This window comes from Chiloscyllium punctatum, chromosome 28 (assembly GCF_047496795.1).
Source record: "Chiloscyllium punctatum isolate Juve2018m chromosome 28, sChiPun1.3, whole genome shotgun sequence".
In the NCBI taxonomy this organism is placed as follows: Eukaryota; Metazoa; Chordata; class Chondrichthyes; order Orectolobiformes; family Hemiscylliidae; genus Chiloscyllium; species Chiloscyllium punctatum.
The window spans coordinates 30,129,397-30,145,361 of NC_092766.1; the positions used below are offsets into that span (position 1 = coordinate 30,129,397).

The window sequence follows — 15,965 nt, forward strand, 5'->3', positions numbered from 1 at the left end:
ACTAACCTCAGCCCACACTACATCAGTAGACGAGTCCTCAGCAACAGTTCTCAGAGCCAGCATTATAATATCCTTGGCTAAAAAGACCACACCTCCTCCTCTTTTACCGTTTTGCCTGTTCTTATTGAAAGATCTTGAACATCTTTCACCCAGGTTCCTATAATAGCTATGATATCCCAATCCCATGTTCTCAAACATGCACTGAGTAGATTAGCCTTCCCTGTAAATCCCATTGCACTGAAGGAAATGCATTTTAGTTCTTCAGAATTACTATATAATCTGATTCTCTCATCTTTCTTTTCCAACTGGCATGCTCTCAGCATATTCAGAGATATCTTCATCCATCCTGCAATTTACACTACTACTTAGAGTACCTCAACTTGCCTCATCTGTCAATATAAAGTCTGGCTTTATAGGGTGAGCAAATCTCCCTGCTAAGGTATCGGTGGCTTTCCGTTTAGATTAGATCAATCCTTTTGGAGCGGGCCTTTTCTATTCCAAAAGACATTCCAATCTCCCAAAAATCTGAATCCGTCAACAACACAGCAGCTCGTCATGCCATTGAATTTTCTCATTTAACCTTTTTTTTTTCCCTTCCCCGCTTGAATTTGTCATTGGGAGCAAACCAGTAATTACTATTGTAAGGTTTTGTTTTTGACCCTCTACATCACCTCTTTAATTAACTGCGGACTGTTTTAATCTTTTCCCTAAAAATGTCATTCATACCAATATATACAATAATTTCGGGCTTCTAAATCACACCTTCAACAATATGCTTGAGACTTTCTGGGACGTTCTTAATCCTAGTACAGGGAGAACAATAAACTATCCTAAATTTTCGCTGACTGTCACAGAATCTCCTGTTTATGCCCCTGACAGGGGGCATAATGCTGCCTAATATAAGATTTATTCCAACAGTCCAATAACCGATGGCTCTTCCATTTTCCTCAGAGAGACTAACCCCTTCATCAGTTCCAAAAGCTAGATATCTGTTTGATAGAGGAATTGCCACCGGAGATTGTTGAACTACCTTCTTACCTGTCCTGACAGTCACCCAGCTATCTGACTGATTTTGTTGCATAACAACTTCCAGCCATCTCCTTCTCTTGCTTACATATATGGCCTTAATATTATTATACCTATAAACAGAATTTTTCATGACATTAAAATAGAAAATATATCCGTATACATATCAAACATATAAAAAATAAATAAAATCAACCATTTGAAAAACTAATTCAACAAAAATATTCCTCTTCAATAAATTTCTCGAAGAAAAAAGTCTCCTCCAGAGCTGAACGCGTGTAGGACTCCTGAATAAAGGCACATCTTCATTTTAAAAAATAGTTTTTGAAACAAAAAACTACTTTTGCATTTAAAACAAAGAAGAAGACTTTTGAAACATATATAGACTTTTCTAGTTTATTTTTGTAGACCCACCCCCCTTGAAAAGCTCGTTAAAACAATGTCTGTTTTGAAAAAAAAATGATTTTTTTTTGCTTGTTTTCTTTTGGTTTGTTTTTGAATTTTAGTAAAACAGAATGGAAAAAATAATCTTATATTAATAAACTATATGAACTTCATTAAATGGGAAATAAAAACTATAATTAATCTTAAACTATGCTTGCAATCCAAGGAGCAGCTGTAAGATCCATACTGCTCTAAGAACGCGTATTAAAACTGTTTTTTAACAATTTAAAGAAGAGTGGGCATATGTTCTAATAATTTGCTTCAAATGCAAGGTAGACTTTGCGATATGATTTGATCTCCTAACATGTGTATATGTGCAGCATTTATTTGAATCTTTATCCTCATCTCTCCAGCTCTTTCAAGCAATCATATGAGCCTGTGTCCATTCTGCAGATGAACAATTCCTTCAGCTCTGAGTATTGCAGGGAATGTTACAAAGAACATTATCCAGGTCCACGTAAAATACAAATGTTGCAGACGAAGTAAGCCCAACACTAGTCCAATATTAAACACATGCAAGCATTATGAATAAAACATACAGAGACGAATAGTATAAAAGGAGAATTCAGCTACATGTCAAAGAAAAATCTGTGGCTCTCCAAAAAAAAAATCCTCAACTGCATCACGCTGTAAATTCACCAGAATAGGAAGAACAAGAGACTGAAATTCTTAATTCTTCTCCTTTGAACAACATCTGAAGAACACGAGAAATAAGACAAGTCTTATCTGTGAGCTTCATAACTGATGATGATGAGAATGTGAGGGATGGATTTTGGGGGGAATGATAAATAATGTTATGGATGACACAAAGATTAGGTGGGTGGTTCACAGTGAGGAGGAACATGTTCGTTTAAATATGATATAAATGGCTTGTTCAGGTGGCTAGATCAATGGCTGATGAAATTTGACTGATAAATGTGAGGTGATACATTTCAAAAGTAACCAGACAAGAGAGAGTACTCAAACGATGATGAGGAGTTAGATGTTTTTGAAGCAGAGGAGGTTGAGAGGGATTCCTGATTGAGGCATTTAAGAGCATGATGTTTATGGACAGTTTGAACAGAGAGCAGCTCTTCCCCTTACTCGAGTGCTCAATACAAAGGAGACATAATATTGAAGTGAAAGTGATCTCACCATTAATCTGTAAAGCTTAATTGCAGATTGATGTTGAATTTAGATTCCAGCATTTGAAGTGGCGGCATTGGAATCTGAGTTCCCAGAATATTATCTTGATCGCTGAATCAGCAGTTGGCGATAATACCACCAGAACATCACTTTCATCTTATCATAGTTTTCTTTGTTAAGGTATTAATAACGTTTTATCTTTTTGCAATTCCTCTTCCACTCAGGAATAAACTTTAATTGATGTGTTTTTACTATCTTCCTAAGTATTTGCCATTATTCTTCAAATGTTCTGCCCTTCAATGTTATTTTTTCGAGTCCACTCAGGCCAATCCTTCCATATAATTATCACTGCCCGATACTAAAACCCTTGTATCTTTGAATCTGAATGTGAAACTCCAGCATGTTACAGTCACTCTTTCTAGAGGATCCTCTGCGATAAGATGATTTATCACTCCTTCCTCATTATTCACACCAAATTTAAAAGCCAGTGTTCTTGTTTGTTGTCCTAAGAAATAATCCCTCATACATTCTGTGCATCGTTATTTGAGGCTACCCTTGCCAAATAGATTAATTAAGCCACAGATTGCTCACTCTTGTGCCCTTCTCACAAACCATAGTTATTCCCTGGTTTTTGAAAGTATGTTTGGAGGATGGGAGTATTGTGGCATGAAATTACTCCTAGAAGCAGGTTTGCTTCCATGTGCTTTATTTGGATCCAAACTGATTTGTCATTTTGGCCTCCCGCGCTAATGTCATTTTTAATGCAGCATTGATATCATTCTTAATCAATGCAGCAACTCAACCTGCTGTACGTTCTTGTCTGAGTACTGAGTACCCTTGGGCATTTCACTTCCCAACACTGACCTTCCTGTAACCACCTTTCTGTAAGCCCCACCAGGCCGTATCGTTTTAACTCTGTTTGTGCTGTCATTTTTTCCAAATATTCCATGTATTCAGGTACAAGGTATTTACATAAGTTTTATTGGATTGGTTTATCTCCTTTAATACTTTTGGCGCACGTCACACACTCCATTCTTATTTTTTGATCTCCGATAATACCGAACATATTATTTCCACTCACGTTTTTTAAATTGCTATGATTATTTTCCTCAGCATAGTCATTAGTCTGGCCCTGCCTGTCTATTCTATTAAACTCTAATTTCAGCTCAGTTGCTGTCCTGCTGCTCTAATTTTCAGTCTCCTGCATTATTCATTTAACTCCACCTAAGATGCATCATCAAACCTCCCTGCCAGGATGTTGGTGGCCCTCCAGTTAAAATGGACCCTGTCCTTTTTTACAGGTCCCACCTGCCTTGGACAAAATCCCAACGAGCCATAAATCTGAAACCCTCTTCCTGAACCAGTTCTTCAACCACATATTAAAGTTTTCTCTCTTCATCTTCCTTATCCCACTTCCACCTAGCACGAGGAGTAACCCAAGATTACAACCCTGGATATCCTGCCTTTCCACTCAGGCCACTCCCTGCACTCTCCTTGCAGGATCTTGTTACATTTCCTGCCAATGTTATTGATACCAATGTATACCACTGGCTGTAAACCCTCCCCTTCAGTATGCCCTGAGCATTCTTGGAGACATCCCTGACACTCGCACCAAAGACACTTTTTGTGAAGAATGCATAGAATCGTCGAATCACTATATTGTGGAAATAGGCCATTTGGGTCAACATGCCCATACTGACCCTCCAAAGAGTAACCCACCCAGACCCGTCAGCCTATTCTCATACTCTACATTTACCCCTGACTAATACACCTAACCTACACATCCCTGAACACTATGAGCGGAGTAACCTGGCCAGAGCCAGTCTCCTACCATATATGGATTCTGTTTTCGCACCACAGATACTGCCAGTACTTCTGAGCATTCCCAGCAACTTCTGGTTTTGTCACCAATGATGATCACATACTGATCAAAACGTATCCAACTCAGATCTGAAAAAAAAACTGAATTCATTTTCTCAATAAAAATCCAAATATTTGATGATTCAAAAATCACCGCAAATATCCATTAAATTATTTTTGTTTGGTCCATGATTGTCATTTGTTCACTTTGCCAATCCATGAATAAAAGACATGTTTGCATGTTTTGTGCATTATCTTTTGGGAGGAGGTAGAGAGAGGTGATGGAGGGGCTGGGACCGGGGGTTGCTGGGAAGTTTAATTTCCCACTAAAAACGGACTTACCTGGAGCATCAGGCCTCCATTTGCAGCAACGGTGAGAGCGAGGAGCGGAGTGGGAGAGGACGACTTGTGCGCTGGGATGGTAAGTGATCTGACATATTTTTCCAGCGATTGAACGAGAAACACTACACATGTACAATGTCTCCCACCCCGAACTCCTCATCTAACCAAAGCAAAAGAACTCTGTACTGTGTTGATAAGGTGCTTCTCTTCTTTTTTTTAATCCTGTGATTGGTTAAAGAAAACCCTTCCCTTTACCGTATATCAAATTTAAGACCAAGTTAAGCTTTAGAGTAAAAGTGACAGGAGATCTCAGAGCCATGTTATGCTCCACTTGCTCAATGTGGGAGCTGAGGGACACAGCTGCTGTCCCTGTTCTCATGCAGGACGTGTGTCCATATCCCTGCACTCTCCTTGCAGGAACTTGTCACGTTTCTTGCCAATGTCATTGGTACCAATGTGTACCACAGCCGCTGGCTGTTCAGCCTCCCCTTCAGTATGTCCTGAGAATGCTCGGAGACATCCCTCAAACTCGCACCAAAGGCACTTCTTATGAAGAACACATCGACGGGATGTTGGCTCTGGAGCGGCGGATGGACTCACCTTGGAGCACCCACAATGTGGGGTAGATAGCACATTCAGTGAACTGATCACATCACAGATTAGGATTGCTAAAGGAGAAAGGGAATTTGTGACCAAAAGCAGAGAAAGAGAGGTGACTCTGCGGTCACCTCTCTCCTTAGCAGGTATACTGTTTTGGATCCTGTTTGGAAAGATGGCTCACCAGGAGAAGACAGCAGTAGCCCCGTTAAGTGCACCGTGGTTGGACCTGCTGTTCAGAAGGGCGGGAAAAATACTGGAAGGGCAAAGTCATTGTAAAAGGAGTAGATAAGCATTTTTCTGTTCGAAGTCAAGTCTCCCGAATGGTATGTGGCCTTTCAGGTGCAAGGGACAGTAATGCCTGGGATCGACTGCAGAACATTCTGAAGGGGAAGGGTGAATATCCAGTTTTCATGGTCCATGTAGGCACCAATGATATAGGTTTAAAAAATGAGGATGAGCTCCTACAAACAGAATTTAGGGAGTTAGGAGTCAAGTTAAGAAGTAGGACCTCAGAGGTTTTAATCTCAGGATTGCTACTAATGCCACGTGCTAGTCAGAGTAGAAATGAAAGAATAGAATTGCTTGAGAGATGGTGCAGGAGGAAAGAGTTCTGATTTTTGGGACATTGAGACTGGTTATCTGGGAGGTAGGACCATTACAAATTGGACAGCCTACACCTGAGCTGGAATGGAAATAATGTCGTTCGGGGTACTTTTACTAATGCTGCTTCGGAGGGTTCAAACTAATGTTGTAGTGGGATGGGAACCAAATGAGGAGCTTCGTCGATATTAAGGAAATAACAACTGCAGCCTGTAAGGAAATAGATAATGAAGTCAGCGTGAATTAGGGGAAGAGTCGGCAGGGAGGAGATGATGAACACAAAGGGACAGGTTATCTGAGGTGCATTTGTTTTAATGCAAGAAGTGTAGTATGTGCAGATAAACACAGGGCTTGGAGTTGATATTATTGCTATTACTGATACTTGGTTGAGGGAAGGGCATGATTGGCAAGTAAAGATCCCAGGATATCAATGCTTCAGGTGGGATAAACGGGGGGGGGGGGAGTAAAAGGGGTATAGGAGTTGCATTACTGGTCAAAGAGGATACCACAGCTGTGCTGAAGGAGGGCACTATGGAGGACTCAAACAGTGAGGCAATAAGGGTAGAGCTCAGAAATAGGAAGGGTGCAGTAACAATATTGGGGCCTCCCAACAGTGAGCGTGCGCTGAAAGTACAAATATGTAAACAGATCATGGAAAGATGTGGGAACAACATGGTGGTGGTGAAAGGCGATTTTCGCAACATTGACTGGGGTTCACTTAATATTTGAGGACTGGATGGAGCAGGATTTGTAAAGAGCAGCCAGGAGGGTTTTTTGAGCAGTATATAAACAGTCCAACACTGGAAAGGGCCATTTTTGTCCTGATGCTGGGGAATGAGCCTGGCCAGGTGGTTGAAGTTTCAGTTGGGGATAACTTTGGGACTATTCATCACAATTCCATACGTTATAGAATACGCAAGGACAAAGACGAGAGTTGTCCTAAAGGAAGCGTGCTAAATTGGGGGAAGGACAACTATACCAAAATTCAGCAGAAGTTGAGGAATATAGATTGGGAGCAGTTTTTTAAAGGTGAATCCACATTTGATGCGTGGGAAGCTTTTAAAGAGAGGTTGATTAGAGTTGAGGTCAGATATGCTTCTGTGGAAATGAGGGGTAGGAATGGCAAGATTAGGGAACCATGGATGACAGGTGTAACTGTGAGACTAGTTTAGTGGCAAAAGGAAGTGTACATAAGGTCTAGACGACTGAAGACAGACAAAGCTTGGGAAGAAAGTCGGGAATGTAGGACCAATCTGAAACAAGGAATTAAGAGGACTAAAAGGGGGCATGAGATATATTTAGCAAACATGATTATGGAAAATCCCAAAGACTTTAATTCATATGTAAGGAGCAAGAGGGTACCTAGAGGAAGGGTTGGACCACTCAGGGACAAAGGAGGCAAGTTATGCGTGGAGTCAGAGTCAATGGGTGAGATTATTAATGAGCAGTTTGTATCAGTATTCACCAAGATGAAATGTTGAGATTAGGTATGGATGCTTGATACCTCTAGGTCAAGCTGAAATAAGGAAGTGTTGGTTATTCTAAAAGGCATTAAAGTGGCCAGGTTCCCAGTTCCGGATGGGATCTTGGATGAGGGAGGAAACAGGTGGGACCATATCTTTGCAGCATCTTTGAGCACGGGTGAAATCCCGTAGTACTGGGAAATTGCTAATGGTGTTCCCTTGTTTAAGAATGGCGACCCTGACGTTAGTGGTATGGAAGCTGCTGGAGAAATACTGAGGGATAGGATATATTCCCAGTTGGAAGAAAATGTGCTCATCAGTGATAGGCAACATAGTTTTGAGCAGGGAATGTCATGTCTTGCCAACTTAACAGATTTCTTTGAGGAAGTGACAAAGTTTCTTGTTGAGTGACGGTAATTAGATGTCATATAAATGGACTTTAGTAAGGCGTTTGATCGGGTTCCCCATGATACGCTGTTTGACAAAGTGAAGTCGCATACGGTCCAGGCTGTACGAGTTAGATGGATAGTCCAGTCCCCTATTCCCTTTCTTCTTCTTGGCTGTCTTTTCTGTAGCGTGATCTGCTCTCTGTGTGAGCTATTCCTCTAACTCTCAGCATCACAGATGTCCCATAGAGTCTCTAGTTACTATCTGAGCTCCAAGACCCAGTGTCCATCTAGGACACGAGCAGGGGCTATGACTTCCCAACGGAACAGAACATACTTTCCATCTAACAAACATGTCTTGTCATGTCTTAAAATGCAACATTTCTAGAATAACTTAATTAATTACTTAGAATTCAATTAACATCAGGGGGAAAAAAACCAATATGGTTAACTCCCTTATATAACTGTGGCTTGCTGAGGGTAATATATATATTGGCTCAGAATTTCACTTCTCTCTCTTATTTCTGAGTTCAATCCTTATTTCAGAAGTTGAAAAAATAAATTTGCTAACTTCTATCAATTTACTGACAGTCGCTAATAATCTGCCAATGAATTTACAGCCTTTTCTGTGAAGGCTCTTGTACTTCTTCCAAACTCAGTGCAGGCAGGTCCCAGCAGCAGAAAGTTATCTCTGTGACGCCCAGGTAAGAGTAATCCTCCAGCTCCCACTCCACTCTGCTCCCTCACAGGGTCACCGTCTCTATGACTCCCAGGTCCGTGTAATCCTCCAGCTCCCCCTCCACTCTGCTCCCTCACAGGGTCACCGTCACTCTGACTCCCAGGTACATGTAATCCTCCAGCTCCCACTCCACTCTGCTCCCTCACAGGGTCACCGTCTCTGTGACTGCCAGGTACATGTAATCCTCCAGCTCCCACTCCACTCTGCTCCCTCACAGGGTCACCATCTCTGTGACTCCCAGGCACGATTTGGCCATGATCTGCAGTGCTGATTTATATCCTCCCACTTTGCTGCCTCTGTAAATCCCAGGTGTGACTGAGCCTCATGCTCCTGCTCCAAGTTGCTCCGTCACATGGTCACTCCCTCTGTGACTCGGTGCTGATTTCGAGCCTCCTGCTCTGCTGCTTCTCCAACTCCGAGTCCCAGTCAGCCCCGATCCTCGCTGCTGATTAATATTCTCCCGCTCTGTGCTGCTCTCTCGCAGGCTCTCTCCCTTTGTGACTCCCAGGTAATGATAGGCCTCAAGCCTCAGCTAAGATTTTCACATCCCATTCCGCATTGCTGCCTTACAGAATCGCTGTTGTGCCTGGAAGACAGTGGGAAAGAGGAGGATTAGACAGAGCAGAGGGTGTTACAGTGGTTGAGCGAGCTATATGGGGTGGAACAGGTTATCTGGGGAGCTAGGCAGACCTGCAGTGTCGAAAACAGGTTATTGGAAGATACAGTGAGAGTTGCAGACACCAAAGAAGGCGAAGGAAATAGAGATAGTAGCTTGTTCATGATGGAGCTCTGTAGAGTCAAAGTGTTTTTTCTGTGCTGCTTACAGAGATGTGTAGACTTCAACAAATACAAATTGAGAGCCAACAAGTGTTGTTTGGTAGTGGAGACTGTTGGGTGTTACAGAGTTAGAAGACGTAGAATAACTGGGGGGAATATAAACTTTTGGAGCATTGGTGGTGTTCAAAGACCCTCAGGACATGAGGAGGTGCAGAGAATGGGAGCATTCGAAATAGTGGGATTGTGGGGGCTGGAAGTCCCGAGATGGATAAGGAGGATGAAAAGTTCCAATTTACCACACGCAACCATCATAATTATAGAGATTTAAGGAAGGGTACCTGTGCTGTCATTGATTACAGTTATATGGAGAGTTACAGAAGCTGAAGGGGTTACACATTTAAAAAGGGAGAGATTTTAGGTGATCAGAAATTTAAACAAGAATAAAGAAATGTTAGAGATCTCTAACACAGATGGGAATGGAAGAGATGAGATAGTGTGAGGAACTATAAGAGTTATAAGTCGGGGAGGATGTCAGATATAAAAGGGACAGCTGCATTGTCTGCGTGCAGTTTGAGACATGAGGAGTGTTGTAGCGCCTGCTGGAGGCTACATGGATAACAACAGTCCCAACTGCTGGTGCAGTGACTCAGGAAGGCAGCTCACCACCACTTTCGCAGGGACCACTCCAAATCAAAGCTCATGTTCACCAATGAATGCAGGAATAAAAGATCTACAAGTAGCACTGAGGTCACTCAGGAAGGCCCTTTCAACAGCACTTCATAAACCCGGAACCACTATACCCTGGAAGGACAGGAGCTCCAGGTGCATGGAAACATCTGCATTTCCAAGGTGCCCTCCAAGGCACGCACCATCCTCCCAGCACTGTGTCTGTCCCTACACCCAAAGGACTGCAGTGGGTCAGGAAGGCAGCTCACCACCACTTTCTCCAGGGAATTGCAGATGGGAAGGTAATGGTAAAACTCTGCTGTTTACAGCCAGATAGAAAAATAAATCTAGCAGTGTGTGTGAAATGAAATTTCCGTTTCAGAACAACTTGCTGAACGTGGATAGATGATTTGTCTGATTGGCACAAGGCAGAGAGTGTGAAGAAAGGGGTCTTTTTCACGATGGGAACTGGTGATGGGGGGAGCACCGCAGGGGTCAGTGTTGGGACTACACTCTACACGTTATTCATTCAGAGTCTGAACAAAGGATGTGAAGGGGTAAGAGAAATGGTTTTCCAAGAAAGATTTCAGAGATGAAATTCGTGTCATATGAGGAGCAGGTGAAGTCTCTGGGTCTGCACTTGATGAAGTTTCAGAGGTGTTGGCAGAATCTCATTCAAACTTACAGAATACTGAGGGGCCTGGATGGAGTGGACGTGGGCAAGATGTTTCCACGAGCAGGAGAGACTAGGGGCCAAGGGCACAGCTTCAGAATGAAGGGACGACCCTTTAGAATAGAGATGTGGAGGAATTTATTCAGTCACAGGGTGATGGATCTGTGGAACTCACTGCCTCATGGGGCTGTGGATGCGAAGTGATTCAGTGTATCTTACTCGGAGATAAGCAGGTTCTGGATGAATAAGGAGGTCAAGGGTTACAGGGAGTGAGAGAGTGGGGTTGAGAAACAATTCATACACAATCGAATAGTGGAATAGACCTGATGGATTGAATGGTCTAATTCTATCCCTATACATGATGGTCTTATGGACTGCGCTTATTCCATAAGTTTCTAAGTGTGCAGTTAGTATTTCTGGCATATCGTTTAACATACCTTCCAGCACTTTCGTGATTATTGCTGTCAGCTCTTGGTTTCAGATCAACTGCAGAACGCTACGCTCTGGCGTCACTTGGGAATCCTGGTGTATAAATCTCAGAAAGGTAGCATACAGGGACAGCAGCTCATAGAGAAAGCAAATGGAATGCTGGCATTGATTTCAAAGGGAATGGAGAATAAAAATAGGGAAGGCTTGTAATAAATATAGAGGACTCCTGTCAGCCCACAGTGAGAATATTGTGCACAGGTTTGGTCCCATATCTGGAGCGAAAATGCCCTTGCATTGGAGGCAGCCCAGAGAAGGTTCACCAGGCTGATCTTCAAAATGGAGGGATATTGATGAGAAGAGGTGGAGAGGTTGAACTTGCAGTCGTTATAATTTAGAAAATGTGGCAAATTTATTGATACACCAAAGATTCTTGTGTTCTTACAGATTCTGTACTGAGACATTGTTTCACTGAGCAAGGATCTGTAACCGGAGATGAAGAGGAATACAGTTACCAGAGAAACTAACAGAGAAAAGCTGGGCTGTGGAGACTGGAGGATGTTACAGAGTTCGGTGGTTTGAGATCACTGTTGGTGGTTATAGATCAGGTGGTTGTCGGGCTGAAAAATGTCAAGTAGAGTTACAGGATTATCAGTTCTGAAGGATTTACAAAGACCGGGAGGAATATAGGGACTAGAGATGACACAGTAGTAGTTGGAGCTACAGAATTTTTAGAGCAAGGGAGTGTTATAGACACTGGAGGGTAGACAGATGGGGTGGTATTTGGAGCTACAGGCGTTTATCGAGAAAGGAAGGATTGGAGGGACTGGAGAGTACACAGGTAGGGGTGGTTGTTGGAGCTGCAGGTGTTTATAGAGACTGGGAGGATTGTTGGTGCTGGTAATCACACTGACATGGACAAGAGTTGGAGCTGCAGGAGTGAGTGAGATAGGGAGGTTTGAAGGGGCTGGATCAGTTCACACAGCCAGGGAGAAGTGGAGGGATTGGAGGAGACAGAGATGCTGAGGGTTGTAGGGCTGCAGAAGTTCAGAGAGTTACTGAGGACTGTGAAGGCAGGTTTGCAGCATTCCCATCAGTTACACAGAGATGTAGAGTGCTGTTCTGGAGTGGGTTACAAAAATCAAGAGGGTTGCAGATACTGGAAGATATGACAAAGACAGTGAGCTGCAATATTTGAGGAGGTTACAGCGAGAGGATGCGTTGAGGAGTTAGAGGCTGCTACAGGTGTTAAACATGCTGCAAGGGATCAATAACCTTACTCGATCAGGGGGATTTGAAGCTCTGGAGATAAAGGATGAGAATTGCAGTAACTGAATAATATCACACAGATGGGGAGAAACATATGAGTTAGAGGAGTTATGACATGAGATGGGCTGTATTCAATTGAGTCAGGAAAGATACAGCGAAATCTGAAGGGACCACAGGTGATCAAAAGGACAGGGAGGCTTCTCACTGTCGGATTGGGTCAGTTTAAGCAGGCATGGGGTATTTTATGGAATTGTGCTACTTACAGAGATTAAGAGAGTTGTATAGAATTGAGGAAAGAACAGCGATATGGAAGGCTGTAATTAATGAAGACTTTTGTTGATGTCAGATGCTGAGGTTCTGGAAGGAATATGGACCGGCAAGCTGTACAATCTGTCAGAGCGTACAGAGACAGGAATAGCAATAGATTCTGGAGACACAAACACAGATAGGGAACATTGCAGACACTGGAGGAGGTTTCTGCTTTAGGGATGGTTGTAGGGGAGTGTAACGTTTACACAGATAGGGGTGTAAGAGCAGATGAAGGTTATGGAAATGATTAGATTGATGGGGAGACTGGATGAGCTTACATTGATAGGGCGGGTGATAGCGACGGGAGGATGTTACATAGATAATAAGTCTTGTAGAAACTGATCGGGAGTCACAAGCATTGGAGCTGGTTCCACAGATCGGGGGTTTTACAGGGTCCTGAGAGGATTACGCAGATATGGAGGTTTGTAGGATGTCCACATTTTCAGAGTGTTTCAGGAATGGGAAAGGTTACACGGTTAAGGAAGGATGTTGGAGCTCTGGGAGTTCACAGAGACTCGGAGGTTTGAAGGGGTTGGGGCTGATTATGGATAGATGGATATATTTAGGGGCAGTAATATGGAACACAGAGGGAGAGTTTAGATTTGATTCCCTACAGCATGAGAACAGGTACTTCGGCACAACAATTCCACACCAACTCTCCAAAGAGTAATCCACCCAGACCCACTTCTCTCCGACAATGCACCTAACACTATGGACAATTTAGCATGGCAGATTCACCTGACCTGCACATCTTTGGACTGTGGGAGGAAACTGGAACACCTGGAGGAAACTCACGCAGACACAGGGAGAAGGTGCAAACTCCACACAGACAGACAGTCACCTAACGCTGGAATCAAACCTGGGTCCCTGGCACTGTGAGGCACCATCGATCACCACTGAGCCACCGTGCTGCCCCAAATTGCAGCATTACACAAAGAGAGAGTGTTTGAGGTGCTGGGAAGACTGTAGGGAGTGGACGAGCAAACAGAGATGTGGAGTGCTGCTGTGGCTTGAAAAGGGTCTGGAGGTGTTCATATCGGTAAGGAGGTCGGTAGGTTTGGGAGAAGGTTACTGTGGTCGGGTGGTGCTATAGGCCAGGAGGCAGGAGTGTGATCGGACCTGCAGAAGGTTACAGTGATATCATGTTTTCTTGGGGCTTGAGGAAAGTACACAGGTGGGTATTTTGCTCCAGGCTGTAGGATTTTACAGAGACGGGGTTACTGTAAGTATTGTGCAAAACTACAGAAATGGGAATTATTGTACTGAGTGCAGGATGAGATTGGGCATGTTATCGATATTGGAGCAATTTACATACAGGGAGAGTCGTCAGCATCGGAGTAGTTTTCAAATATACAGCGGGAATTTGGGAGGGGTGTAGGTTACAGAAATAGGAACATTTTTGGGAATTATGAGCATTCAAGACATTGGCACAAACAAGTTAGACCGAAAGGCATGTTTCCTTGCTGTATAACTATCACACGACAAGAGATAGCGTGAGGAGGGAATATCGAACAGAAAGATCCCAGGTTTCAATACCATCTCCTTGAGGGAGGCCAGCTTTCCCCTCTGTTGAACTGATCCTCACGAAGACTGCACAGGCCTGAATTTATAACTGTCAACTTACTGTATTGACACAGGAAGGCTCAGTACAGCAGAGATGAAAATTATCAAGAGATGGAGTTTGAGCCTGGGACCATCATGCTCTGTGTTTACCCTTCCACACTGAATCTGTGTCACGTCTTCTAGACCAAAGTTCGATCCCTTAAATGCACTCTGTTCTGTTCACTGTGAGTGATCTTACCTCGCTGCAGGATTTACTGAAGGTTCCAGATCTCACACTCCATCTCTCTGGTTGACCAATTGTCTTGAGTGTGGTGATGGACAAGACAGGAATTGGGAATACTGTTGAGTCAAGAGCATCCTGAGTATCTACAGGAGATAGAGAAACAGACAGAATAGGAAATTAGACTGATGCAGTGAGGGTTACTGGCACTGAGAATGGCACTGAGTCCAATAGAGATCTGCAAAATCCCAGTCTCCATCCCTGGTCTGTGTTGCCTTATCTCCCTGGAGTGGAGAATTCTGTTGGCTCAGTTAATGCTGTCATTCCATCTGCCTTGTTGCAAATGCATGGCGCGTGCCACTGAGAGAGGGCATTTGAGGGATGGTTAGAGGTCACAGAGTGGGAGAGATGTTTGGGGGCTCGACAATGTTGCAGGGTTGAACGTAGTTACAGTTGCTACAGAATGTTCGCAGGACAAAACATTTTATTGTTTGGAGGAAGTTAGAGAGATAAGGCGTCTTTGATTAGACTTCAGAGATAGGGATGTGTGGGGTTGTGGATCGTTACATGGACTGTGTTGGTCAGGGCGTAGAAACATTCACATAATTCCAGGATGTGGTACATTTAGCAACAGTTGTGGGATGTGGAAAATATCACAGTGATAGGGACGATGGTATGGACTGGAGAATATTACAGGGAAAGGGAGGGTAGTATGGACTGGAGAATGTTGCAAGCACATGGAAGATGATATAAGCTGGAGAATGCTGCAGCAATAGAGGGGAGTATATAAACTGGAGGATGTTGCACGGACAGGGATGAAGTTGTAGACTGGATACAGTTAGAAGGAGAGATGAATTTATGCACTGGAAGGTATGTCAGAGAGAGTGAGTGGTGTGCATGCTGCAAGATACGACAGGAATTGGGAAGTTTCTTGAGACTGGAGAAGAGAGTGATAGAGAGTCTTGTGAGTGATCAGATTCACTTATGAGCATAGGATGTGCTACAGTGAGTAGAGCCTTTTGCAGATATAAATGAGGATAAAATGGCCACAAAGCCGTAACACCTATATATAGGTATATAGGAACTGAAGGAATTGAAGAGATTACACAGGCTAGGAGTGTTGTGTGCAGTGGAGGAGATTAACCTGATAGGGAAGCTTTTAGAGACTCAAAAATGTTAGGAAATAATGGGAGTTGCAATGGTGAGAGCAGGTTTCAACAATTCGGAGGATATAGACCTGAAGGAGCTTTGACAGATAGCGATGGTACAGTAAAGGAATTGTAGTGGCTTCCGTTTCATAAACAATCCATAAGCACTTAAAACAGCCTGTTTGACATGTGCATTATCTCTCGACCATTCATCAGACAGCGCTGCAAATCTTTCACTGGCTCTGCCTACCAGCTTAGACTAAACTAGAATTACCCAGAAGACCTCGGGCCACTCTATCTGTCGATGCAATATTTCAAATGAAATACAG

General features: G+C 43.3%; 1 long non-coding RNA gene across 6 annotated transcripts in view; it reads right to left on the reverse strand.

Moving 5' to 3' along the window:
- Window positions 1-3,560: 3,560 nt before the first annotated feature.
- LOC140454056 (uncharacterized) overlaps window positions 3,561-15,965 on the reverse strand; it is a 52,885-nt gene continuing 40,480 nt past the window's right edge. For all 6 annotated transcript variants that reach the window (XR_011952548.1, XR_011952550.1, XR_011952546.1 and 3 more), the window contains 2 exons: window positions 14,507-14,634; window positions 3,561-9,171 (listed from right to left, as the gene is read on the reverse strand). This is a non-coding gene — a long non-coding RNA (uncharacterized lncRNA). The remainder of the gene's footprint in view (window positions 9,172-14,506; window positions 14,635-15,965) is intronic.